At 42.2% G+C, this 25,825-nt stretch overlaps 2 long non-coding RNA genes across 2 annotated transcripts; both read right to left on the bottom strand.

Moving 5' to 3' along the window:
- Positions 1–19,200: 19,200 nt before the first annotated feature.
- LOC135406894 (uncharacterized) lies at positions 19,201–22,228 on the bottom strand. Its single transcript, XR_010426554.1, has 2 exons — positions 21,163–22,228; positions 19,201–19,450 (listed from the first exon to the last, which is right to left on the bottom strand). It is a non-coding gene; the product is annotated as an uncharacterized LOC135406894 (long non-coding RNA).
- Positions 22,229–22,230: 2 nt separating this feature from the next.
- On the bottom strand, positions 22,231–24,963 carry LOC135406893 (uncharacterized). The gene is made up of 3 exons (XR_010426553.1): positions 24,782–24,963; positions 24,600–24,671; positions 22,231–24,338 (listed from the first exon to the last, which is right to left on the bottom strand). It is a non-coding gene; the product is annotated as an uncharacterized LOC135406893 (long non-coding RNA).
- Positions 24,964–25,825: the final 862 nt, after the last annotated feature.

Below are 25,825 nucleotides of genomic sequence, written 5' to 3'. Positions count from 1 at the left end.
CACCAAACAAATCCTGATTATTTGGGCTTTGTGAAGACAAAGTGATTGTTACCCTAACTTCTTAAGGCACATAAGCATTTAAGCTGCCTTAAATCTTTGAGGTAGCACAATGTAAGCATTAGAGCCAACTTAAATCCCTGTTAAGTCTTCTAGGTGCTTAAAGCATTTAAGCCATTTTCAAGTCTTTTTAGAATGACTGATGATTTCCATAGGAAGGATACAATGTTGAAAGGTGCTTTGTATGTGATGTCGCCTTAAAGTTCATGCTGTCAGACAAACCAATGTCTCATATGCAGCCTTATCAGGAAAGATTTGAAAAATGTCTAGACTTTAATTTCCCTGCCATTTCAGGTTTGGTCCTGGGTTCACAATGATGCTTATAAATGTGACAGAGTTTAAAGAACATAATGATTGATCCACAACTCATCCTGGTGGCTCACGTTATCCCATATTCGAGCTTTACCACAGCAGTCTGTGGTACATGCTTCCAAGGACGGTAGGGGAAGTTGAAAATGAGTGAATTCCTATCACATACAGGGACAATCACAGCTCACAACTAACCAAATCCTTTTGCTCTGACTTTTTAGCAGTGACCTTTGGATTGCAATCAACCTTGGAACACCCCATCTGAAAAGGCAACATTTTTGGCACGCCGTGAAAGCAAGGCTTTATAGTACAAACTACTTTTGCAACTTTTACTGTATGATTTGCATTCAAGATGCCATAACAAAGTGCTGAGCACAGTGAATCTTTCTACGAGAAGAGATGCAATCCAGCAAACCTTGTCCTCTGTGCACAGTCAAAGAAACAATTTAACCCCTTGAATAAGGGGCTACATATGTGGCAAATGCTTTAAAGGACTGGGTCATCAGTGGACAGAGGGCTTTTCCAGTAACTCCAGCTACAATTCTGACCTTTTCTGGTTCTTGGCTTGTCTTGCTGGGTCATATCCCATATACAAGTTATGACCCTAAATGGCTGATAAAGCTCTCCTTTTAGCTTCAGTTTGGCCTGGCAGTGGCTGGGAAGCAGCCTGCCTCCTTCAGGCCCTTAGCTGATGCTGATATTGCAGGCACCCACTGAAGCTGTTGTCCAAAGTTGACAGAAGACCCACACCAATGGCAAGCCAGAGAGACATCTCACCTGACTGTAGATCGTTGTGCTGGGACATAGGCACTCCTGCTGGAATCCTTTAAGGGCTGACACTACAGGATTCTCAAGGGACTGAGGTACTATTCGTCTCTCTTCATCTTCCAGTAAAATCTATTACTGGGTGGGCCATCTCATCAGACCTAGTCACACATCTTAGTCAATGGGCAGGGGTGGGTACTTTTAGGAAGCCATTCTCATGACCTGTTTCACACACCTCTCTCAGTAAAAGGCGGCGGTACCTTAAAATAAGCTCATTTCTCTGTTCTGTCTAGATTTTCCTCCTTTCACTTAATTGCAAACTGTTAGTGTGTGCCATAAAAGGTTTATGTAAGCATATCCAAGTGGGTTTGAATGCTTTCCACTTCTCTGCATTTGCACGTGAGAACCTGCTAACTCCCATTTGCAGATTCAGGGCAGATCTGGGGTTTATCACTGAATGCCTCCAAGCTGGGGTATGCAAACGGAGGGCAGTGTTTGGAGTCAGTGACCGCACTCACGCCCACGATAATCACAAGCATGTAAAAGCCACAGGGAATTGTTAAAATTGAGACTGATTTGACCATAACAAAAGTCTCAACTGGGTTTTGTTACAAAGTGCCTCATTAGTCTGATATTTTTTGTGACATCCCATTGGTGGTAGATATGAATAGAGGTTTTTTCCCTGTCTCACACATGAGAAATAGGCACAAATTCCCATGTCAGCCAAAATCAGGCCTGCTGTCTACACCAAAGATGTGTAATCTCTGGAACAGGTTGCCCAGAGAAGTTGCAGAGTCTCCCTTACTGGAGATATTCAAGAACTGTCTGGATGCAATTCTGTGCACTGTGCTCTAGGATGACCCTGCTTGAGCAGGGAGGTTGGACCACATGACCTACCATGGTCCCTTCCAGCCTGGCCCATTTTGTGATTCTTTGACCGTGTGTCTGAAGGACAGAGTCTGCAAGACGCCGAATGCCCCATCCCCCCTTCCAGCCCCGCCGAGAGAAGCTAGGTAGTTAATTGCCTCAGCCTCTGGGATAAACTAGCCCAAAAAGGGAATGGAAAGTTCAAGAGCTTATTTAAGAGCTCTGTGCCCAATCTTAGCTCGTGCAAAAGGAATCTGCAGGCTGAGCAAGCACAGATTGCTGCACAGCTCTCTCTCCTCATTACCCACTGGGATGAGTTAAGGAGTCTGATCAGACGCTGCACCTGACGAAACCAGAGGGAAATTGCCACACAGAGTAGCATCTGATGGATGGTGTAAATGTGTAATATGCCTGCATATGCAGACCAGCTCATAGACAGTGGGACTCCTAATCCAACATGAAGCACGAGGAGCAAAGGGGAGATGGCTGGCTGCACTCCTGCTCATGTATCCAGGGTGATGCTGAACTTCTCTGCTGCCATAAGGTGCTCCTGGCTCATGGTCACCTTGCTAGCCACCAGGACCCCCAGGTCCTTCTTTGCAGAGCTGCTTTCCAGCTGCCTGTTCCCAGCCTCCCCTGGTGCAGAGTTATTCCCCTGGTGGGCAGGACTTCACATTTCTTCTGCTTGACTTCATAATGTTCCTGTCGGACCACTTCTCCAGCTTCCTTAGGTCCCTGTGCACAATGGCCCAGCTCTAGAATTCACTGACTGCTCCTCCTGACTTAGTACCACTGGTGACCTCACTGATGAGGCAATCTGTTGTCAGGCCATGCCACTGAATCAAAACCTGACAAACTCCTCCAGCTGGACTGAACTACTGCCCACCACTTTCTGACTCTGGCAATAACACCAATTTTCCATCCACCTTCTGTCCAAATCATGATAATTAGAGCATACCCTATCAAGCATTAACTTTACAGATGAAGACACCATGGTCAGGAATTCAAAATATATGTTTCTTTCCCTTTGATTGCAGTTATCCCTGTTTGAAAGAGTCATCCCTCTTCTCCGCTGCTATCTAGACAAGCAAAATGATTCAAACTGCTGATCTCATGAGAAACAGCAAATGTCATCACAGACATCTCAGAAATTATCCACTTGGTTCTGTAACAATACTTCTCACTAGTGAGGAGGTATAAATTTTATTTAATGGATTACAGATCAAAGGCCCTGAACCAATCCTCAGTGTCACCTTACTTATTACTTGGCCAGAGGAAAGACAATATTCCTGGTACACATCTCTGTTTATCTGAATGACCTGAAAGTGAGATTTGTAGTTGTTCCAATTAGATTCATAAAGAATATAATGCATGCTTGGCTATCACAGAGATGAAAACCATGTGCAATGCACTGTTGTTAAATTACTGATCACCTGCAGAGACAACGACCTCGATTCTGTAGCACCCTCTTAATAGCTACGGCAAGCAAGTCTTAGCAATTGCAGTCAAGAGTTCATTCTGTTTGCTAAACCATTATGGTCATTATTCTAATTACCTATCAAGTCCTATTCTTGTGTGTGGTGCTGCACAAAGACAAAGGGAATATTGTTTCCGTCTCTCAAAGTTTGCACTCTTAATTAAAGAAGGAGAGCATTCAGGCATCTAACAAATTGCATAAGTTAGGGAGGGAGGAGGAATTACCCCACGAATTAGCTAGGCAACATTTGTGAGGAAAATGTCTGGGTGAAAAACCGATGTATTCCTGTCAATCCCCAGCTCCTATATTCTTGCAGAGCAGCATGCAGGAAGGCTGAGTGTCTAATAGCCTGCTTCACAGGCAGTAATTCCTCTGGAATATGGTGACTGATTTGCTTGACATTTCCTCTGGCATCAATGGTATTAGAATCATCAGGCAATTTCTGGGAAGCTAATTTGTTCCTTTCTACTATATGTTGATAAGGAATAAAGAGACGTTAAGTGCTCAAAGCTCTCAAAAATCCAATATGATTTGGGTGCAAATCTCAGGAATCTTTTCTTTAGTGTAGTGAAAGAATTTATACGATTCCTTTTTCTATTTCATTAACAAAGTTTCCTGATGGCAGTATCCAAAATAAATCTGAGGTCTGGCATGAAATATAGAGATGACTGTACAGAAAAATTATTTTGTTAATTTAATCAATAATATGCCCTTATATGGAAACCTTGCCAGAATATAATTATATACCCAAGCAAACGTATTGCTGCATACTTATTGCAGAGCAACGCTGTGAACTTAAAAGGAACTGAAAGGCTTCAGATGCCCAAAATATTCTACAATCTCTGTGCAGATGAAATTTCCAGTGCTAATGTGATAGGGCTAGGAAGTCACTGTAGCTCTCTTATTTAACAAAAGCAGTATTTGGAATTTTTTTACTCTTTTTTTGGGTAGTGGCTGAGATCAGTCTCCACTGATATATCAGGTTCACTAGACAGCAGTTTCTTGGCTTGGGTTCAAACAAGTTTGTACTGAATTAGATGGCTTGGCCCAAGAGACTGACCTATTTACTTTTGTCTATATTCCTAACCTTTCTGTTCCTGTTTTTGTCACCTATATAGCACTTTGGAGACAGTAATTCTCCCATGATTATCACAGCTACTTAGTGATGCTTGGCTTGGCTTTTTTTCCAGTGCTTCTGCTGCCCAGATAGTGATTACTTACAGCAACAGCCATTTGACAGCCCAAGGCTGGCTGTCCACGGCAGGACTGCCCCTGTCCTACCCTGCTGGACTTGGCACAAAAGCTGAGATGGAGGCTCAGCAGGAAGAAAGATCTGTGCTATTGCTATGTCCCTTCCCTTTTTCTTCTTCCACCATCTATTGCTACTCCCCACACATCTATGTCTTGGGCACAGAGTTAGTATTTCCTGTTGTTTTATCCAAGGTGCAGGTTAGACACACACAGGCATAAACTCCTTCCCATGCAGGAGCCAGCTGGGCTAATTAGCTCATGTCAAAATGAGCTGAATGGCTTTCAAGGTCACCTCATATCTGAGAATTGCTTTTGTGCTACATAAAGCCCAAACCTCCCAGCAGATTCTCTCCCTCAACTGCTATTTCCTGCATTTTTTGTTATTTGGTGAACCCAACTCCCTTGTTACTCTGGAGCATGGACAGTTGAATTCACTCATTCTTCAAGCTTGAAGATTTGAACAAAAGATTTGGGCCTGGAGTCCGAGGTATCACCAAAACGCACGTTAACAGAGGTGACGAGCACATTGCCTGTTGTGCTGTTTGCTGCAGGTTGAAGATCAGTGCTCAGTGTGGGTGAGATCATCTCCTTCTGGAAACTCAGATAATAATTCAGGTCTTTTGGCTTTTAAAAGCTACTTGTCTTTTACCAGTTGTACATTTCATAGAGTGCAGCTTCCCAAGTCTTGATTTTTTCCTCCAATTTATTAGTTTAAAAAGAGGAAATATCCTTATAAGAACAAGTTAGTGAGAAAAGGCTGAGCCCCAGGTGTAGTCTTATCCCAGACTCAGACTTTGCATGCACTTACAGTGGTGCAATCTACTGTGCTCAAAGGAGACTGCTGTCTTGGAGTGGCACAACTTGGAGGATGTTTAAAGGAATGTGCTGAGTGCTAAGAAAATCAGCAGTTCAGTGACTATGGTTCTGCTAATACGTTTATGCAAAACTTGTCCTTTGATTCTCCCTAGGCATGGGCAAACGCATGCAAGAAATGTTAATTATTAGTTACAGAAAGTATTGATGACTCTGAGCTCTTATTTTACTTAACGGCGTTGCATATATAGGCAGGCATAAAGCTTAACTATCTTATTTGAGAGGGTCAAAGGGCTGGGATCCACACAGGTGTTTAGGCACTTACATCCCACGCAGGTGCTGGCAGACAGACCCTATACTAGGCACATTGTAATGGTGCTTGTGTTTGGAGCTTAGTCACCCAAGTTAGTGAGAAAAAATTAGTGCTTTTGGGGATGATTCAAACTTGAGCCACCCCTTCGAGCCACACATCTCCTTGGAGGAAGCCTACTTCAAACAGGCTCCCAGCTGTGATGCCATAGGTACCCCAGGGCAGCAAGAGCAGGTTTGGTGCTTCACAAGACTGCAAAGGAAGATAACTGGAGAGTATGGTCCATGAACAAGCCTAGAGAGAAATTTTGTGTGAGCACTTTTTAAAAGCACTTCTGGTAGCAGCAGAAACACAAAAAAAAAGATGACGCTTTACCCTCTAGGAGTGGGGAATAGAGACATGAGCGTGACCATTCTATAATTCTACTATTCTAACCCAAACCTGGGAGCTGGATGGTGGTCGAACCTTCATTTCAGACTATTTCCATGCCAGTGTTTAAGTGGCTTCCCAAGGATGCTGGGGTTTTTTATGCTATGAAGAAGTTTCAAGTTATGCCCATTTCTTAAAAGAGCACCGATTCCTGTGAACTGCTTGTTCAGTTTTCTGCAAACAACTTAGCATAGAGAGGAGGGAAAAAGTAATAAAGGAGTTACCTGCAGGTAATGCAAAGGAATACCCTTGATAAACTGTGTTTGTCCAGTATCTACAGTTTAATTAACTTATTTCTAGAGCTGTGCTAGCCTGTTTTAGAGCACACCGACGCAAAAATTTATTTGCAGCTGCCTGCAAAGAGGTTACAAATCAACTAATGATATAATATTTTCTCTTGGAATTTATTCTATGAAGATGATTCATACAGAACAGCTAAATGCCATCAGGGTTGTGTCAGCTTTTACTGACTAAAGTGTTTTTCCATATGTGATAGTGGACTGTTCTTATTAATGGCTGAGCCGTAAAATCTTGCTTTCCCTCTTATTTATGATACTGGAAAAGATCCAATGTAGCATAGCACATGTGTAAGTCATTACCTTCCCTCTAAGCTCCCCCCTCAAGTATGGAATGTTACTGTATTTTAATATATTACAGAAATAAACAAATGTTTTACATGTGGGGGATGAGTATGAATCAGACATGACTGAAAGGGCAAAGGGGGTTAACAGAGTTTGCTGGGCCTGAAAATCCCTGGAGCCCAAGGGGTATTGTGAGGGGCGGTGCTGTGCTGCTGCCTTCTGCTTCCCCCTTACAGGTTTGTCCATGTCCAACTCTTCATAGTGCCAGGTTTAGAGTTCATGCAAGTTTTCTGGGCTGGTCTTTAAAGGGCTTGGGATATCTGGTGCTTTTCAGTATTGTGTAGTCTGTGCTCCTTACTGCTGCATCCCAAAAGCCTGATGCAGGGAGCCTTTCCTTCCAGCCGACAGCACCTATGCTACCTCCTCAGCAAGCTCCTATCCTTGAAGCCTCCTCAGGACCAGACCCAGGCCCTGAGTACTCCTGTCCCAACATCAGTGGCTTCAGTGAGCCACTGCCATGGTGTCCACATCTTCTTCGAGACATGTAAAGGCTGATGGGGGTTAAATGTAGAGGCACTCCTGAGAACAAGGACTTCCTGAGTGCCTATGAATTATGGATCTCTTCCCTTCTGGTTCTCAAAATTTTGCATCTCCCTTTCCATTAGTGGTTTAATTTGCAGAGGAGGACTATGGTGATTCGCTTTCCTAAGGAGCTGGGACTTAAATGCCCTCACCCTGGGGATTGAGCTGTCCCTTGGCTGTTGGCTCTCACCATTGGCAGTATCACCACCAAAAGGGCTGGAATCTTTTGGAGAGCTCTCTCAGCCCCACTGGGTGCAGCACCATGGCCTGTGTGCCAGCGGTTGCCATCTGTACTGGCAGCAAGACGGGGCTGCTGAGAACTGATGACACACACAGTTTCCATCCTTCTGCCTGAACTCTTTCACCTCACTTCCCTCTACCTGTGGACAATCCCAAATCTGTGCCCTGGGCTTACCAGCCTAACTGTAGGCAGCGAATCTGAATCCATGCTTAAACCTCCTGTGTGGGTAAGGGAACTGCCTAACGTGGGCCATCAGAGGTGGTAGGTGGCCACTCAAGCATTGGTTGGACTTGATGATCTCAGAGGTCTTTTCCAACCCAGCTGATTCCATGATTCTATGATCTTCTATCCAGAAGGTGCCCAAGTCCTGCTTTGGATCTGGCCTTGACTTTGCCATGCCAAACTCCCCAGCTCAAGCATTTATGCTTGGATCAATTCTCTGTCACACAGGGAGAGAGGAAAAAAAGAAATCTTCCTCCTGCAAAAGCATTTTCTTCCCTCTGGATCAATGTATACAACTTCATTTGACATCAGTGGGAGCTCTGTCACAGATCAGGAGCAGTAAATGGTCTAATGGAAAGAATAATAATACTATCATCTGTACGTACCATTTTTCATCTGTCTTGTGGTTTTAAAGATCTTCCTCTTGGTGAGCTCGCTGGTCATAATGTTAACCCTTAGCTAATTCATATATTTTAATTATCTTTTCAAAGACACTATCAAAAATCAGGAGGAAAATGGAAAAGCACAGAATATGCAGATTGCAAGCTGACATTAGATGTTCTGAAAGTTGAGTCTTTCCTTTTTTGAGATATAATAGGCAATTAAAAGTTAAAAAATCCCAATAACTTTTATTAGAAGCTCCATAATTTAAAAACTATGACCCTGAGATTTAATTTCATCCAGCTGTAATGTAATACTTTATTGACCTCAAGTTGGTTTATACAGTATTTTTTTTCTACCTCTAATTATAAGAGGCACATCTTTGTAAGCCAGTGGATTATTTGCTAATGCAACACTTTCATTGTATTTCAAGTGGGAATAAAATCTATTTGTTGTGGGGTTTTATTTTTCATAGTGTTTTTTATTCCCTGGATGTTGCATCTTCGTAGGTACCTTTCATCTAATACAATATTAGCCTTCATGATGGGGCTGACTGCTTCCTTGATATTCTCTTGAAGTTGGATAATAAAGTAGGAAAGAATAAGAGAAAGGCAATAGAAATAGAAAACTCTGCATATATGTGGCAGTTAATTGTCTAGCAGCAGCATCATTATGTCCCCCAAAAACTGTTCCTCTGTTTGAGATTTCACTCTTGTTTTGATGTTTTGTGGCTCAGTGGACATTTAAAATAATTATTGCTATTTTTTCCTTTTGCTTGAATAGCAAAAATATTCTGTCACTCTCACAGATTCAGTGGCCTCATTCACTTACAATTCCAAAAGTCAAATACCAGATGATATTTTTTAGGACATTGTGCAAGGGCCCAAATAGCTCACACAAAAGGGTTGCAAGGCAAGCTAAATTACTTTCTCCTTTTATTTTGGCATCCAGCAAAAAAGAAAACATCATTTTGTTACAATAAGTGGTTGTTAAGAAGAAATTGAGAGTTTCTTCATGGCATAATTGATAAATTCTTTAAAAAAAGGATGTTAAAAGTGTGTGATAGTGTAACAAATTGTAATGGACTAATTTTCAAGAAATATTCTGTCAGGTATCTCCATATATTCACATTGTAGAAGACTCCCTACACAATGAAAAAATAATAGCCTGTATATGAGGAATCACAATAAAAGTATTTGTGTCTAGTTTCAAAATGTACTAAAGAGCTAAAATTAAACATGTGCTTCCCCTCCCTCAGCTGATTCACCTCAGTCTTCAATGGGAAAGCAGAAGCAATTCTGTACATGACACAATAAAATACAGAAATTGAGGCTATTGACAGAAAATTATTTTAGGGTAATTGCTGTTTGTATTCAGTCTGCTTCTTGGAGATGAATGAGTTCAAAACTATGGCATGTAAATCTGCCTTCCTTGCGTGGACGGAGAGACAAGTCTCAGAGAACATGAGGGGTTATGAGGAGGAAAGAGACATTTTAAAATGAAACCTGCAGCAATGTGCTGTGGAGTCCTTAAATAGAAGAGACAACTTCCTTCATGGTAGGGAAGGGCTTCATGCAGGAATTCTGAAATTTTAAGAGCAGGCAATTGGGGTTTAATCCACATTACGGAACAGCACACCAGAAGGTGCTGTTCCACCAGAATGGTTTGTGAAGAGCTTGGCTTGTCCAGCAAAGTTTTGGGACAAATGAAAACATATGAAAATGTTCTCTATTTTCCCCACCAATATTTGGGTGTTGGAGAACACAGGGCAAAAATCTGAAATGCCTTGTGAGCAGCTGCCTGCCACTTGGGACCCTGCCAGCCACTGAGTGGTGGGGAGATGTGTGGCTCCATCAAGTTCTTCATTAGGGGCCAGAAAAGAGGCATGTCATGTAGCAGGCGCCACTACTTGATAGTCTGGAATGATTCAGACAACGGAAAGGATTATTTGAGACCATACACCATTTTAACTCCTCCATTTTTAACTCCTTTGAGCTCCCATTAATGAGCAAAACCAGCTCGTTTCCAGCTTCCAGAGCACTCCTTGTGTCAGGCTCTGAAGGAATTTCTCTTGCAGAGGTCAGGATTGAATCTCACAGAGGTTAAGTGCCTTTCCCAGGACTGGAGGGCAACAGCAATAAGGGCTGTGGGGACCAATGATGAAGATAGGTCATGCAGCAAAACAATTGCAAGTCAGGAAAGGAATCTGGGCCATGGGATGCTCAGACCCCCACACAGCCAGACATATGTTTACCATGGTGGGAATAAGAAAGAGGACATTGTTCATTCAAACATCTTGAGACTGAATGTTTATCAACATGGAATCATCTTCAGATTTTTTCAAAACATGGTTGAGCCCAGAGCTTTCCTGCATGTCAGCAAAGGAGTTAATGAAAAGTAGTGAAGACTAATGAGCCTTTGGTAGGCTTTAACTCTTTATTTCACTGTTACAGGGTAGATATCCACAAATAAAAATAATTTGAATAAAAATCATGGATTACATCTTTATGAAGAAAATTAAATCATGTAACAAAAAAAAAATGAAAAACCTCGGAAAACATCCACCAGAAAGACATCATTATCCAAACTCCTCTAGGAAAGTATGAAAAAAGATAAGATCAAAGGTAGCTACACCAACTGCCTTGAACCATGTTTATACATAACATCTTCCATGTGTTCTGCTTTTGAACGTAGATTAGCATTGGAAATGATTCAAAAACTTCTTCAAAATGAGCAATGCAGCTTTAGGAATACCAACATGAGGATGAGAAAGAGGTTCAGAAGTAGATGAAGGGCTGTAAGGGAAGCTGTTTTAAAATCCTTGCAAGTCGAAAATGTTGGGGAAGATGTCCAGACATCTGGACACAGAGAGTCGCTTGTGTCACACGAGAACCTCAGCTGTGAATAGAGGGAACCAAGCAGGGCAGACCAAGGAGAAGGAGACTTATGCTGAGCTTCTGGCAAAAAGAACTGAAAAGAATCTTAGTGTAAAATCTCTTATTCATTTTATATGATATTTTGGGTGCAAGAGAGGGACAGAATATGTTTTTGACTTGTCTTTTAGTATAGTTTTCCTTTTTTGTTCCTATCATGTCACAAGAATGCTTTTATTTAATGAGCTAAGATAAGCTTGTGAAATGAGGGTACTTACCCCTTGCGTGGAGCCCAGATTCATGGAAGGAACCAAAGGGAACATGCCAGAAGCTCCTTGAGGCTAGGATTGACTGGAATTTTCTAACTTCTACAGCTGTCACAAAGGTTCATCAATGGCTTGATTTCACTAGAAAATTGTAGTGTGTGAGATTATGCACAGGGAGTGTGTAAGAGCCTCTCTGCAGACCTCACACACATAGTTTGGGTTTCTTTGTTGTGTAGGAGAGAGAAGTAGGCAACAGAGGAAGATGTCTGCTTGCATGGGGCCAATGCCTCTGCAGCTGTTTTTGACTGGTAAAGTTCTTTTTGCACCATTTGAGAAGGGTGAAGGGAATCTGTCCTTGTGCAGAACAAATCCTAAGAAATGATAAATATGTTTGCATTCAAAATACACTCGAAATACAACATGCCAGACCTACTGTTCAAAGAAGACATAGGTCCTGCCTTGGCCCACCTCCTGAGTACATACTTTGAGTCCCACTGAAATCAACGTCTCTCCTCCAGATTTCTAACTTTCTAGGTTTCTCATGCCCTTGAATATCTGCCTTTCAGCTGGTTTTCACCCAGATGTATTATGTTTAATTTTCTGAGTCAATGTCACTTTGTTAATTTTCAGCTGGTATGTGAAGACTCCATCTATCCCCACTTGTGTTTGCATCAGTAATGTCTGTGAATCATAATAAACCAGGGTGCAGAGTATCAAAGGCAAGCACTTGGGTTTGTAGGAACTGCTGAACTAAGGAAAGGGAAAGGCAAACGCCCTGCCCACAGCCGCAGAGGTGGATTCAGACTCTGGTGGCATAGAGAGCATTTGATCTTACACCTGATCTACAAGGATAAACTTTTCATCTCTTTGAAAAGAAAACAGCAGCAATAGTAACCCCCCCAGCCCTGATGGTTTGCATAAATGTACAGCAGTAAAGACAAAAAGCGACACAGAAGAGGAAAAGCCATCCCTATGAAAAGTGCAATTGGCATTTCAGAGGCTGCATTTGCTTTTAATTTGTGGGTTTTAGAGATGAATGCATTTTAGTTCATGTTACAAAAAATGACTTGTGCTGAGTCGGTAAGTTTGGTGGTGTGCAGAGGAGCTGAGTGAGGAACAAGCACTGCCCAAAGGAGGTGAATGATCAACCTGACGTTGTTCTGGGTACCCATAATGGACCTTTAAACCAGACATGAGCCCTGGGCTCTCCCTGAGGCCACCAGAATTTTTCTAATGTGCTGGAATTTTGGGGGGATGCTTGGAGATTGCCTGGGGCATATTTATAGGGACAGGTTCAGATTGCCCCACAGTTACCTTGTCTATCCATACTTCATGGTGTTGCCCATTGAGTCAGCCTGGGTCCAGCAGTCCTTCTGCATGGGAATCCTCTTTTCCCCATGCAGAGGACTGTTTTCCCCAACACAATGTGCATCTTCATGTCCTGACCATCCCCCTAGCCATTATAAACAGTGGGTAAAGTGGATTTTAAAACAGCACTGGTGTATCTCTTCTAAAAACACTTCTTCCCTTCTCTCCTCACCTTTCCTATCTCTTTTTTTTCTGGCTTCAGAGTGAACGGTCAAGGGCAAACCCAATTTCACAGGCTTGGTATTATGTATTGTAGGCTGGAGAGCAACAGCTTTCCGGAGCAAGTATAGATACAGAAGCTCTTGTGGGAAAGGAAAGTGCACAAATAGCAAAAAGGAGAGCTAGAATGAATGAAAAATAAAATACTGGGGTGATTTCCTTATGGCTGGTGAGTACTTGTTTAGTATAGGACAAAAGGAATTATTGTAAAATCCATTAGCTGGTGTGTGCTAACTGCTAATTCTTAACATTAATATTAAAAAATATTTTTAATTTTAATATATATTATCACATATTTAAAGGTATGACTCAGAATGAAAAGAAGGTTAATGAGGAGATAACTTTGCTCTAGCTGGCTAATCTGTGCTAAAATAGTTTCCTTTGTCTAGATTAAGGTCACAGGTCCTTGACTGCAAGCAGTTGTAGTAGCTGACCAAGTTGCCCCTCATCAGCTGACCCGCAGTACTGGTTGTGTACTTTGAGCTCATCACGACATTGAACTCAGGTTATTTCCCAAAGGAGACCTTTGTGGAAAATCTGAGTCACAGTTTACATTAAGATGTATAAGACAAGTAGTTGCTGTGGCCTTGGTAGGCATTTTCAGCAGAGGATATGCCTAATTTTTGTGCCACAAGTGCGTCTCTTGATGCCATGACGTCTGGGACCTGGATCACTCATCAGTCCTTTGATCCTTTAAGAGTCACAGAATCTACATGAGGCACTGCTGATAGGCAGTCTGAATAAAGCCCCTTTCTCTATCTAATCTGACTGGGTTGATGTAATGCATGATACAAGCCAGCATCTTCACGAGATAGGAATCTGGGAGCTGCTTATGTGGCTAAGCCTTATACCAGACACTGCCCAGTAATGCCGATTGGATGGGGGAATTAACTAGAGGAACAGTCAAGGCTCTTTGATTAAGGAATTGCATCAATTGTCATAAGATATGTTTGCAAAAAAGATCTGTGGTTCCTGCTAGTAGATCGGTATCAGTTGTGGCTAAGAACACTATCTTGCCATCTGCTCTTGGCAAGAATTGTACAATCCTTTCTTTCAAGTCACAGATATTATTACACTTACTCAGCCTTTGTCAGCTCAGGACTTGACCATTATAATGCTCCCTGCAGGATGCTACTCGCTGTGACCATCTGGAAAAAGAAGCCAGATCAGTATAGAGCTGCTTGCTTATTCAGTAGCACTTCATACCACAAATGTCTTACACATCTGCCTTGTTGTCTGCCCCAGCTATTCATCTGTGGGCATGGCGGGAGGTGCTGCTTTGAATCTATACAATGCTGTGCATGCAGACAGAACTACACTGAAGGAACTCTAGGCTGCAAAGTGGGATACACCTGGGAAACAGAGGTATGGAAGTGGCCTGTGAAATTTCTAGTTTAGAAGCTTTGCAAGAAGCCTTTGGACTTCATTAAATATAGGTAAAGGAGTACTTACATCTCCTGTACAGGGACACAACCTGTCCCCACCAACTAAATTTCTAACTTCTTCCTCTGAATTACCCTAAAGCCAAGTTGCTGCGATATTCTCCAGTCACTGTGATGAATGGCACAGAAAGGATGGTGTCCATCAAGTGAACAGCTGTTCCATGTTTTGCTTCTTGTCATGATTCACTGCATAGCCCACTGCCCCACAGACCACATGTTATCTAAGCCTTTCTCAGAGGCAGATTTGCTCCTTTCCTTGTGGTACCTTCTGCTTTACTCATCACTGTGATGCGGTTATTAATAAATTTATTCTCACAGACTCATTTGTGGGAGAGATGGTGGTTTGGTCTTCATCTTGCCTGACTGTGGCTGTTAAATTCTTCTGTGGTCTCACCTGCTTTAAGCATGTTTCACTTTTTCACAAGCTTTTACATACCAAAATTTCTGCAGAGCCATCATCCCTACAGGCTGGATCCAACTCAAGGCTGCAGGTCAATCCTCACTGTCCCCATGATTTGCTGCTGGTGGCCAGGGTGGCTCTAAGTGCACAGATGGAGGCCATGAGACCTGTCTATCCTGTCCTTTTGACATTCCCCTGCCTGGATCCCAGGCTGCATGGAGAAGGAGGTGGCCACCTCAAAGGCAGAAGAAACAAGCACTGGCAAAAATATGGGAAGTCATGACAAAAGAAGCTGAAAACCAGGAGCTTCATGAGGAGAGGAAGGGAAAGAGGAACAAAGACTGTGACTGAGGCAAGGCCACTGGGTCTGACAGCTGGGGTGCTGCAGAGACTGCACTAAGGACTGGGAGGAGAGGCTGGATGAAGTATAGACAGCTCACAGATTGGAAAATAGGAAAGGTCAGAAAGGTTAGGAGACTAGGACAAGAAGGCAGAGATGAGAAAAGAAATAGAGCAGAGGCTGGAGGATGTTCTCCACCATGGTCTTGGACAAAAGCCATCCTGGCACTCCTCTGTTGGCAAGCATCGGCCTTGAAACTCACCCACAAACTGTGCTATCATTCTCATCTTCTCGCTGGTCCAAAGATTAGATGGCAACCTATCACTGCTATCAATTACTCCCTCAGATCAAGTGTCTGAGTCACTTCAAGTCCTGGAGAATCAATCTACCACAGACCACATCTAACCTACTGGCTTTTCAAGGCAGATCTTACCTGTGGAGCAAGGTAGAAGTTAAAATTCAATTCACAGTTGAAAATCTTTGAAGCTACTGCCATACCACGTGTTGTATTTTCCCAGGTGGTGTTCATGTAAGTTGTAGCAGCAATGAATGCACAGCTCCTCTGTATGTAGTTGCAACTGCGCGAGGAAATCACACAGTCTATTTGCACAGCCTGTTAGCTGCATAACTGGTCCTTTGTACACAAAATCTCTGATTCAGCAAGTTCTTTAATCATGTGTCCCACTTTAAGCACATCTCTGGAAATCGAGTCTTATGTCACGTACCTCTGAAAAATCAATTTTTGTTGCAACTTGCAGCTTTTTCTGTGATTTGAGCTTTCTGGTTGGATTTTTCCGAAATTCTGTGTCTGACGCAGAATATCAAGTAAACACAAATGTTCCTATGATTATGTTTGACAAATAGTTATCTTTTTATGGCATAAAGTGACATTATCACTGTTTTCCATTTTTTCTGCATTATTACCCCACAAGAAAGGAGTACTCCTGTAAAGTACAAAAATCTGCTGCTAAAACTACCTATGGCTTGAGTTTTTTTACCTCTTTTTTGTTAAATGGGAATAAAGCAGGACATCAGAAAAAGAAACATTTTATGGGATCTACTTACTTCTATGTCTACCCTTAACCTTCATAACCTGTATGGATATACCATTCAGCTTCACAAGTTTGTTTGCACTTCTCAAATACGCTAAACTGGCATGATCCCATACAGTTTACCACTCACTACATCCAAACACGTGGCAAGAAATTTGCCCAAATAGTAATTTTATATCTAGTTTATGTGCACAGTTCAATGCTAGTTATTCTATGCTGCCTGCTGAAAAATGGGGAAAATTATCTATATTGTTAAAATCTAGCAGTTTTCCTATGCATTAAATGACAATATTTTTTACTGGAGTGATCCAAATTGCATCTTGCCCTACTACTCCTAGTTACGTACATGACAGCCTCTGCTGCCTTCCACAGAGATGATTGATTGTATTTTGGTATCAGAGAGCACATTTCTGGGTCTCAGGAAGTTTGTGAAGGCAGACAGCACGTGGCTCCCCTAGTGACTTGCAGAGGATGTATATGCCAGTTGTGATGGAAAGAAACCACGACCTCTCTTTTTGTCTTCAGAAATGATACAGATCTGCCCATGGACAGCCAATTTCAGAATCAAATAACCTTTGTGTTTTCTAGGTTGCGGCCTGACTAGGCAGAGAAGGAGGAAACCATTGTCAATAAATGTAAAGCTAAAAATAGGCAGACCAAAAGCCTCAGCAGGGCTCTGGAAAAATCCTGAAGGTGGAAGTAAGAGTTATTTATAAGGCTGAGAGTTGAGAGGGGAGAAAGAGATCAGTAGAAGACACTATTTACATAGTTTGGGTTCCAGAAATTACTTTCCAGTGCACACAGCATCATTAGGAGGTGTTTCTGCTCAAGTCCCATGTCCTACCTACTTTTTGCGCCAACACGTCATGCCATACTAGAAAGAAGGTTTCTGGGCATTCCTAGGATGCAAGAGGGACAGGATTCATGTGCTCCAACTCCACTTTGTAGGGCAGAGATTCTTACTTGCAGATAAATGTTTTGCAAAAGCACTTTTTGGAGTCTGAAAGCAGGTCAAGCTGCCTCCACAGGCATGGTCCCAACTGGTAGGTAGGTTGATAGAATTACAGACAGATGCATGCCTGGGATGGAGTCATCTTCTCTAAATTGAACTGCAAAGAAGTGAGTTTTCTAAATTATTTATCCAGGATGTACCCAGACATCTCCACAATGGAAGGCAAGCTTTGATGATTAGCATTGACTTAGGCCATGTACAGTTGAACAAGTAGTTCAGTGCAACAGGATCAAATGCTGAAAACTTGACGTTTACATGATATACACATTGGTCTCATTCTAGTCCCATCACGTTAGTGCACCAGATGTGTCCCTAAGGCACATCTTTCCATTGAGTTTTATCAACGAGGGATCCAGCTGGTGCCTCTGAGACTACACCGTGATGCAAACCCCAGCATGGAAAGTGAAGGTGCCTGGGGGATGTATTTCAGAAACACTCTCCCAATGCAAACAAAAACTCCATTGCAGACGCATCCTTAGATTAATAATTGTTATACACCTAAAATAGCTACCATGATATCTATCACTGCAAAAGTGAGGTTTGAGACAAAACCAAGAAGACTGATCTCATTTACACTTCTCAAATTTGAAAAATGTATAGGTTTTCACCTCACATTTTCAAAGGAAATAGAGGGAATGTTTATTTTACAGGAGATCACACATTTTTTTTCTGTCTTTACTCTTAAAGGTAACTCAAATATTTGGCTATTAACCAACATGAAAAAATTCTGCATTATAACAACTGTTACAATTTTATTTAATAAGAAGTTTTAGATAAGCTAAATAACAGATGGATCTTCCAGCCTAATGTAATGTAACAGAATATAAATGACCAGTAAGTGTGTATTTAAATATCTCCTCTCGGGCTTATTTTAAATTGGCTATTTACATTAATTCTGAGTTAAATTGTTAGTGAATTTAATGAGGAATTTAATCTAGTTTGCCATATATGAGAAAGAAGGACAATAGTTATGCTGCATCTGTCCCCTGCCTGGTGGTTTGAGTGAACTTCCTTGGCTGCAGAAAGACACCTCTAAAAAGATGTCTAAAAAGGCCTACGCAGAGGAACATCAGAAGGAAATTTTGGGACAACCAGCTCCTTGAGGAAATCATTGAGAGCATCCCATGGAAGAGCACTAACATTTCAGTGACCTGACTTACTGCTTTCCCTCACAAAACCACTGCACTGGCACAAGTGTGGGACAGTAGGACATGGGAAGGAGCAGCCCTAGCAGTAATCACTTAAATCGGCTTTGCTGGATGAGGAAATGAGTGAGATAAGGAGCAACGAGGTGGAAATGTCTCTAGCTGAGGCTGGAGCTTGAAAAGCAGCAGTAGCCCTTCAGCAGCTAATTCAACAGTCATCTGGCATATCAAAGGGACCCACTGACTCTTGGAGTGTACAAAATAAATAATTGATACCTCAGCAAGGGGACCATCAGGTCTCAGCCGTCAAGCTGATGGGAATTAGCCTCATTGGAGGGGATGTTTGCAAGGCCACACCATACACAATATTGGCGCTAAGTAATTTGGCTGTGACATAATGCAGAATTTAACGACATCTCAGTATTTTGTTATACCATTTTACTCTCTTCTCTCCATTAAGACACTTTCAGTGTCTGAAAAGTAATTTCTTTCCAGTCACTGCTGCACTTGTTAGAGCCCTCTGTCTCCAGCAGCCTGGTCACAAGGGTCTCACAATATTGCTGCTAGAACAAAACAGATCTCTGAAAGGCAAGAGAGACCCAGCACAGGCCATTTCCACTGCAAAGCTTCCTGGATGCTTCTACATTTGGGAATGAAACGACTGAAATTATTTTTTAAAATAAAGGCTCAAGGGCAGGATCCTGCTAATGGCACCTTAGAAACAGGATGTGTTCAGTGGCACCCACTGGTTTGTTTGTAAGGTAATGACTTTGCCTGGGAAGACTGGCTGTACAGCCATTGACAGAAAAGCTTCATTTTTATTGGCCTGGGGACAAACACTTTACCAGGAGAAAATCCCGTTGCAGACCATTTGGTCAGAATCAGTGCCTCACCACTCTAAAGTCTAGATGAGTTACGTGAAAATAATCTGGGAGTACAACACAAGCTGCAGGAAATACCTGTGAACTAGTAAGGTGGTGCTCTATGAAATGGCTACATATCTTGGTCCGAGTCTTCACTCTCATGCTCTGGATCTATCTGCAGGCACCTGAAATTTAGAAGAGAGATTTTGCCACATACCTGAGCCAGCAGAAAAACAGACTTCCCCCTCACCCCACTTCTTCACCAGCTCCATCTTCAACAGACAAAGGAGAGAAAGTTTTTATTTCTCAGGGACAGGCTATTAGACCTGGGAGCTCCTGAGTATCACAATGATGACTGCTGAGACCAAAACTTTTTGGTATACAGGGTAGAAGTATCTTCTATCACCAGGTCAGGGGGCTGAAAGATCGTAGCACCTCTTGCTCATATCTTGGCAGCACAAGGCCCTGGAACACAACAAGCCCCTGTTGCAGCCAACTCCCACCTATGGCCCCAGCCTGTGGCTGTTTCTTGAAAAAAACAGCCCAGGTCATTGGTTCCACCTGGGACTGGCCAAGAGCCTGCCTCACAGCCTGGCCCTCCATGCCACGCATGCCTCAAGCCCCTTGCAATCAAAAGGGGAGGCAGCTGTGGGGGAAACAGAGTCAAGCCTGTTCCATTAACTGCTAATGAACAAGCTGGCAAGAGGGGGGGTTGTTTTTTGGCTTCCTCCTAAGGAGCCTAATGTAACTAGATACGAAGACAGAGGTGAATAGGTCATTCCTGCTTTGGGCAGCCCCAGGTCACAGCTCTTTCCACTGGCACTGGGTCACAGCCTTGTGCTGAGCACAGAGTCGGGTGAAGCTGCTGCACTTGCCTCATGTCAATCAGAGACCGGTCAGGGAAAGGCCACAAACTCATTCATGCCATCCTCTGAAGACAGGCTGTGCTCTGCTGCACATCACCTTCAGTAACATTTGGGCAGTGCCTTAAGCTTTGAAGGCCTTAAGCCTCCTTAAGGAGGAAATAGGGAAGTTTTGGAAATAGGGAAGTCTACTTAAAAACTGGTCCCATGGCTAGAACCTGGATATGTTCCACAAGACTTAAACTTGCAGTCTGCCACTTTGCAGTCTGTACTGTTTTCAAAATGGAGTTAAGGTTAGAGGTGGTAGCAGTGATGTAGATTACCTGACACTAGGTTGTGATAAACAAATGATTGGGAAATTGTCATCTTATTAATGAACAAGACGATTGTAACAAAGTTTCTGGGAACCAAAATGCCATCACTGAATGTATCGTCCCAAAACCTCTCTGTATTTTCCTCTATACAGTGAAGAACTAAATAAAAAAAGGATATTGGGAGATAAAGTGACTTACTCAAAGTCATACAAAAGACCCACTGCTTTGCTTTTGGCATTAAAGCCAGGTACACATGTTGGGAGAGCTCCAACTCCATGTTTCTTCTGTTTTCTGAGATGAACACCCCTAAAGGCTGAGCTCTCTGGAGGTGCTTATCTCTTCTCTTTTATTGCAGAGGGAGCCTTATCTGGGTATATGGGAGGAACTGGAGACAACTCAATCTCTTCTGAGACACTGTCCAATACCCTTATAAAGATATTAATCACCATTCCCAACTGTGCTATTGTGTCTGGGACAAGGATTTAGCATGTTTGCATTTCATAATCTGCCTCCAAATTCTAACAATAATCCACCATAACCACTGTAATAGACTCTTCAAATTAAAATGCTGTTTAACAGGAAAATTAAGTTCTAGAAATGTATTGCAAAAATTAGAATTACCCACAAAATAAAATAATTTTGACATGACATATCTGGCTGTAAATTTGCCTTGCAACAGAAATATTCATAATTACAGTAATTTGCAGCTCAGCCTCTTACTGTAGCTATATGATCCCATAATTGCTGAGTTGTCTGCAAAGCGCTGGTTGTGCTAGCTAAACCAGTTTGCTGCTTAAAAGGAACAGACTCTTGGCCAACTCCAGTGCATCCTGAAGCCATGGAAAACTTCTTGGAGACTGCAGTGAGCAGCAGGCTGGACCTTCCACTGGAAGAGAGGATATTCAGCCTCCTGCAGAACAGTGTTTCAGCAACATTTGTTCAGCTGTGTGGCATACTGAGATGGAGACAGATATTGGTTAAAACTGTGTAAATCAACTCTACTGGAAATCACTGCATCTTAACTGAGTAGTTCTGGGTTTGTACCAAAGCTAATGGAAAATACTCTGGTCAACATCATGGATAAAACTTTGGCTTGTATTTAGACTACAAAGCTGTTGATTTCCTCAAATTCAGAACTGAATGTTCACTTTCTACGAGCTAGAATTAGGAAAGGAGTAATTCAATATATACTTCTTCTATCTTAAATGAACATATGCCCAAAACCATTGAATATTGGGGCTCTATTGCAACTAATGACCTTGAGAAAATAGTCTGTTTCTGCTGATTACATAAGAAATGGCATAACTCATGGAGGTATGTTCTTAATAACACCAGTAAGCAAAGAACTTGCATAGGAAAGGAGAGCCTGAGGTTCAGGTCCTTGATCCCAGGATCAAGCATTGCATTTAATTTTGGGTAAAGCAAAAAAGGAGTCCTAACATCCTCTGTTCCTAAACCCCAAGCCTTTAAAGTCATCCTCATCTTGCTTCCGTGAACCCATGTAGCAGAGTGGTTTATATTCAGCAAGAACAAACACTGGACCACCTATGGAGCTGTGTTGTCTTCTGTGATGTGGACACTGGGGGCTTGAACTCCTCTAGATTGAGGTGCAAAGGAATTTTCCATCTACTAAGAAAATCCTCTTAGAACCAAACTGTCAGAGACAAGCTGTGCTGCATGGTCAGACAGTACATAATGCTGGTGGGACCAATGTATAACAGATAGTTTGGGGGGTGGTGGTGGTGGTTTTGTTTGTTTGTTTGTTTGTTTTTGGGAGTTTGTTTTGTTTTGTTTTGTTTGTTGTTTTTGTTGGTTTGTTTTTTGAATAAAGAATGAAAAATGGCGGGAGGGCTTTTAATAATGAATATTATTATTTAAGTTATTTTTCTTCTGGCCTGTAAAATAAATGTTACACTCCATCTCATAATTTACAACACTAGGTAGAAAAAGAGAAACTTGCAACAGATAGGTTTTATATTTAGGCCAATGTTGTAGCCATGGTTGTTCAGTCACCTTTATTGAACACAGTGTTTGAACGACAACTCCTCTACTACATAATATATGTCGGCAATGATCACCCTTTACTGCAGCAAACAGCATGAGGTTTGTTCAATAAAATTCTATGACCAAGGTTGGCCAAGTACCAACCTATTCAGCTAAGAGACATATGCACTAAGAAATTTCTAATGTGCCTGAGGAAGAAGCAATTAAAAAGCTACTTTACCTAAAAGCTCAGGAGAGCAAAAAGGCCCTGTGACATAGAGCCTGTTAGAAGCCCTAATCCTGCTGCTGATGGGATGTCTGCTTGGAAATGACCCATCCATCCAGGCTCATACATTATAACATTTCATTATGTTCACTGTTATTTAATACCTCCTACAGCAACCAGGCTCCTGGCACATAAAAACGTAACCAGGTCACGTGGACACTCATTGCTGTGAGGAATCCTGAGTAGTGTGCCACAGTATTTTATACTACGGGTTTTATGGTAGTTCGTTACAAATACTAGTATTATTAGAGAAATAAAATATGGCTATTCAGCTTGTGTAAATCCTTTCAAAAGACTGCTTAAGAACATGACCTCTGGAAGGAGATGCACATCTTGCACCTTTTCCCTTACACTGGGCCAAGCAGGGAAACTGCCAGTCAGGCTTTGTCCAGTAAGTTTAAGAAGTTTGTTCCTCCTTCTGACCTCCTCCCACCAGGTTTTTCTCATCACTTGTGTTTAACTAGGTTTTCTGTCACTGTAATTTGAACAATGATGTCCATTGCTGACCTTCCTGACTAGGGAGGAGTCTGATTTCAGAAGCCAGCAGCTGGACCTGGGATTTGGGATTGTTCATTCCCACTCTGCAATGCACCCTCTCCCTCCTGAATCCATACCTGGAGTTGCTTGACCTTCTCCCCCTGCATCCCTAGCAAGCCCTCACCTTCTCCTCATCAGCCCCAGGGGTCAGGTCTGGGGTGCTGCAGGGGAGGAGGAGAAAGATGAGGTGAGATTGTGGTTGCTGCCATGCAATCAGAAACGGAGCTACAGGGATAACGGCTGCTGCTGGAGGAGCCAGCTCCATCCTGGCCAGTCTGTCCTTTGCAATCCAGTGCCAGTTGCATCAGTCCAGCACATATGATTAGCCTACAGCACGCAGTGTGCCTCTTTCCTTTCAAGAAGCAGGCCAAAGGGTAGGGACCTGCAAGCCACCTTTAATCCGCAAGCCCAAGAGCAAATGCTTGTGAATAAGTCCAATGTTTCTTCTGGAAGTAATGGATTGCAGTACAGGAATATGAAGACCCAGAGCGTTCCTGCAAGCTGCAGCAAGCAAAATCACCCTCCCTCCTCCCTGCATGCGCACTGTCCTGAATAAAATGTTGATGCCATCAGTAATCAGAGCAGCATGCAAGCTAATGGACCAACGACAAGAGATGCACTGCTACCACCCCAACAGAGAGACCTGTTGTAGTAGGACTTGATTCAGTTCTGTTCCTATTCTTGATTTTTTTTGCTTGTTTCTGATAGGTCTATGGGTGGCAGGAATCCAAGTGTTTCTTTCAGGACAGTTCCTTCATCCACTGCCCCATCTCTTTTTTATTTTGTAACACTCACCACGTCTGCAGTTTTTAATTGCAAGTACCTTTCTCTCACTTGAAAAGCTGACAGTACTGATTCCTGGTGTCTAACACAGTGGTTCCTATATAGGGAGACACTGGTGCCTACAGAGATGGAGCTAGAGCCCACAGACAAGTCTGCAATGGGTCCCACAATGACCTTCAGCATGTGATACGAAGGATCCATCTTCTCAGCAGTTTTCTTGGCTGTATTCCAGATCCTGGATCAAGTTTATGCCTCCCCATGGACAACCAGCAAGCACCGCATTAAGTTATCACCTATTTTTCACCTCCTTTAAAAAAAAAAAAGAAAAGAAAATCTACATGACAAGAGAGTTGTTACATCAATAAGGAAAGCAGTAAAAACATTGACTTTATGGAGTCTTCTGCCCTGGGCTGTATGTTTTGTAAAGCACTTTTTCAGTCAGTGCCAGGCTGGGATTATGAAGTGTGATAACCAGATGCAGATAATCTGCATGTACAACAAGCTGAATAGCTGGACAGTGCAAATGGTATTGATTTTTGTCATACTTAATGAAAGTTATTATTCTGACCTTAACGCTTCCTTAACTTTCAAAGCAGTATGTGGTGTTTTAGCTCAATGGCTTCCTGGCCCCATACTGCTTCTGTTCAAGACAACAGAAATTATATCATTGATTTCAAAGGGAACAAGCTCAGACCATCGGTGTCAACAGCAATCGCACCATAAGGCTATTCTCTTGGAAAAATGAGTTACCTGAACAGGAAGAACCATAGTATGCGTGATGGCACCAAATATTTGCCATGTGACATCATATGGCTCTGCAGGTTTGTCAGAGTTTTCACAGCTAATGTGTCAGCAAGTAGATGCTCAGCTGGGCTCATTTTCAGGTGTCCGTTTCCGCTAGACTGAAGTCAAAGTCCAGATCTGTTGGCAGTGACTCTGTAAAATGTCAGTATAGCTTATGCTTCTGTGGCCAAAGGTAAGTTGAGTCATTCTTTTTAATGAAATGACCCTTAATTGCCTTTATTCCTTTGAATAGCACATTTAATAAATAGAATATACCTTTTATAAAGAGATTACAGAAAAAGAGAGTTGCCAGTATAATTATATAATCTTGCAAACTCTGAAACTGAAATTGCCTTTTGTTTGCTGTTTTACAGCACATCTTTTCCTGTGTCCTCTATAGCTGACAGAATAGTGTTTGTTTAAAAAAATATGTGACAGAAAACACCATGGGAAAAAATGTATTGTTAGATCTCAGCCAACCCGCAGGAAGGCTAAAGCCAGGACTGTCAACACACACAATCCCAACTCAACGTCTGCTCTTTGCAGCAAAAGAAGACAGTGTAGAACTAAGGAGAAATTAATTAGAAGACTGAAAGGAAAGAACAGAGCAAATTTTATTTCTTTCTATTCCCAACCCAAAAATAGTTGGCAAATACCTGTCTACTGTACAGAGATATAATTTCACTTTGTAGTCCCTACCAAGTAAAAGCTATAAACTAGTTTACAGTGAAGTTATTGTTTTTCTGAAAGCCCAAACAAAACTCCTACTGATTTCAGTGGAGCTAGGCTTTCATTTGATAAGCTTATCTTGTGCTATTTCAGCACTTCAAGGAACCGGTATTAGTATTTTTTTTCCTAATCCTGCATTTTTTGGTCTGTGTATTTCAGGTAATTCATCATAAACACTGTGAACATACAATGTGATGGTATATATTTCTCACAGCTATGAGATATCATTTTACTGCTTGCCCCTCACAGAGACACACTGGATAAACCAGACAGAAGACTTCT

Source organism: Pseudopipra pipra, chromosome 2 (assembly GCF_036250125.1).
Source record: "Pseudopipra pipra isolate bDixPip1 chromosome 2, bDixPip1.hap1, whole genome shotgun sequence".
Taxonomy (NCBI): domain Eukaryota; kingdom Metazoa; phylum Chordata; class Aves; order Passeriformes; family Pipridae; genus Pseudopipra; species Pseudopipra pipra.
The sequence above is the reverse complement of the archived record's forward strand: the minus strand, read 5'-3'. Positions and strand labels throughout refer to the sequence as shown.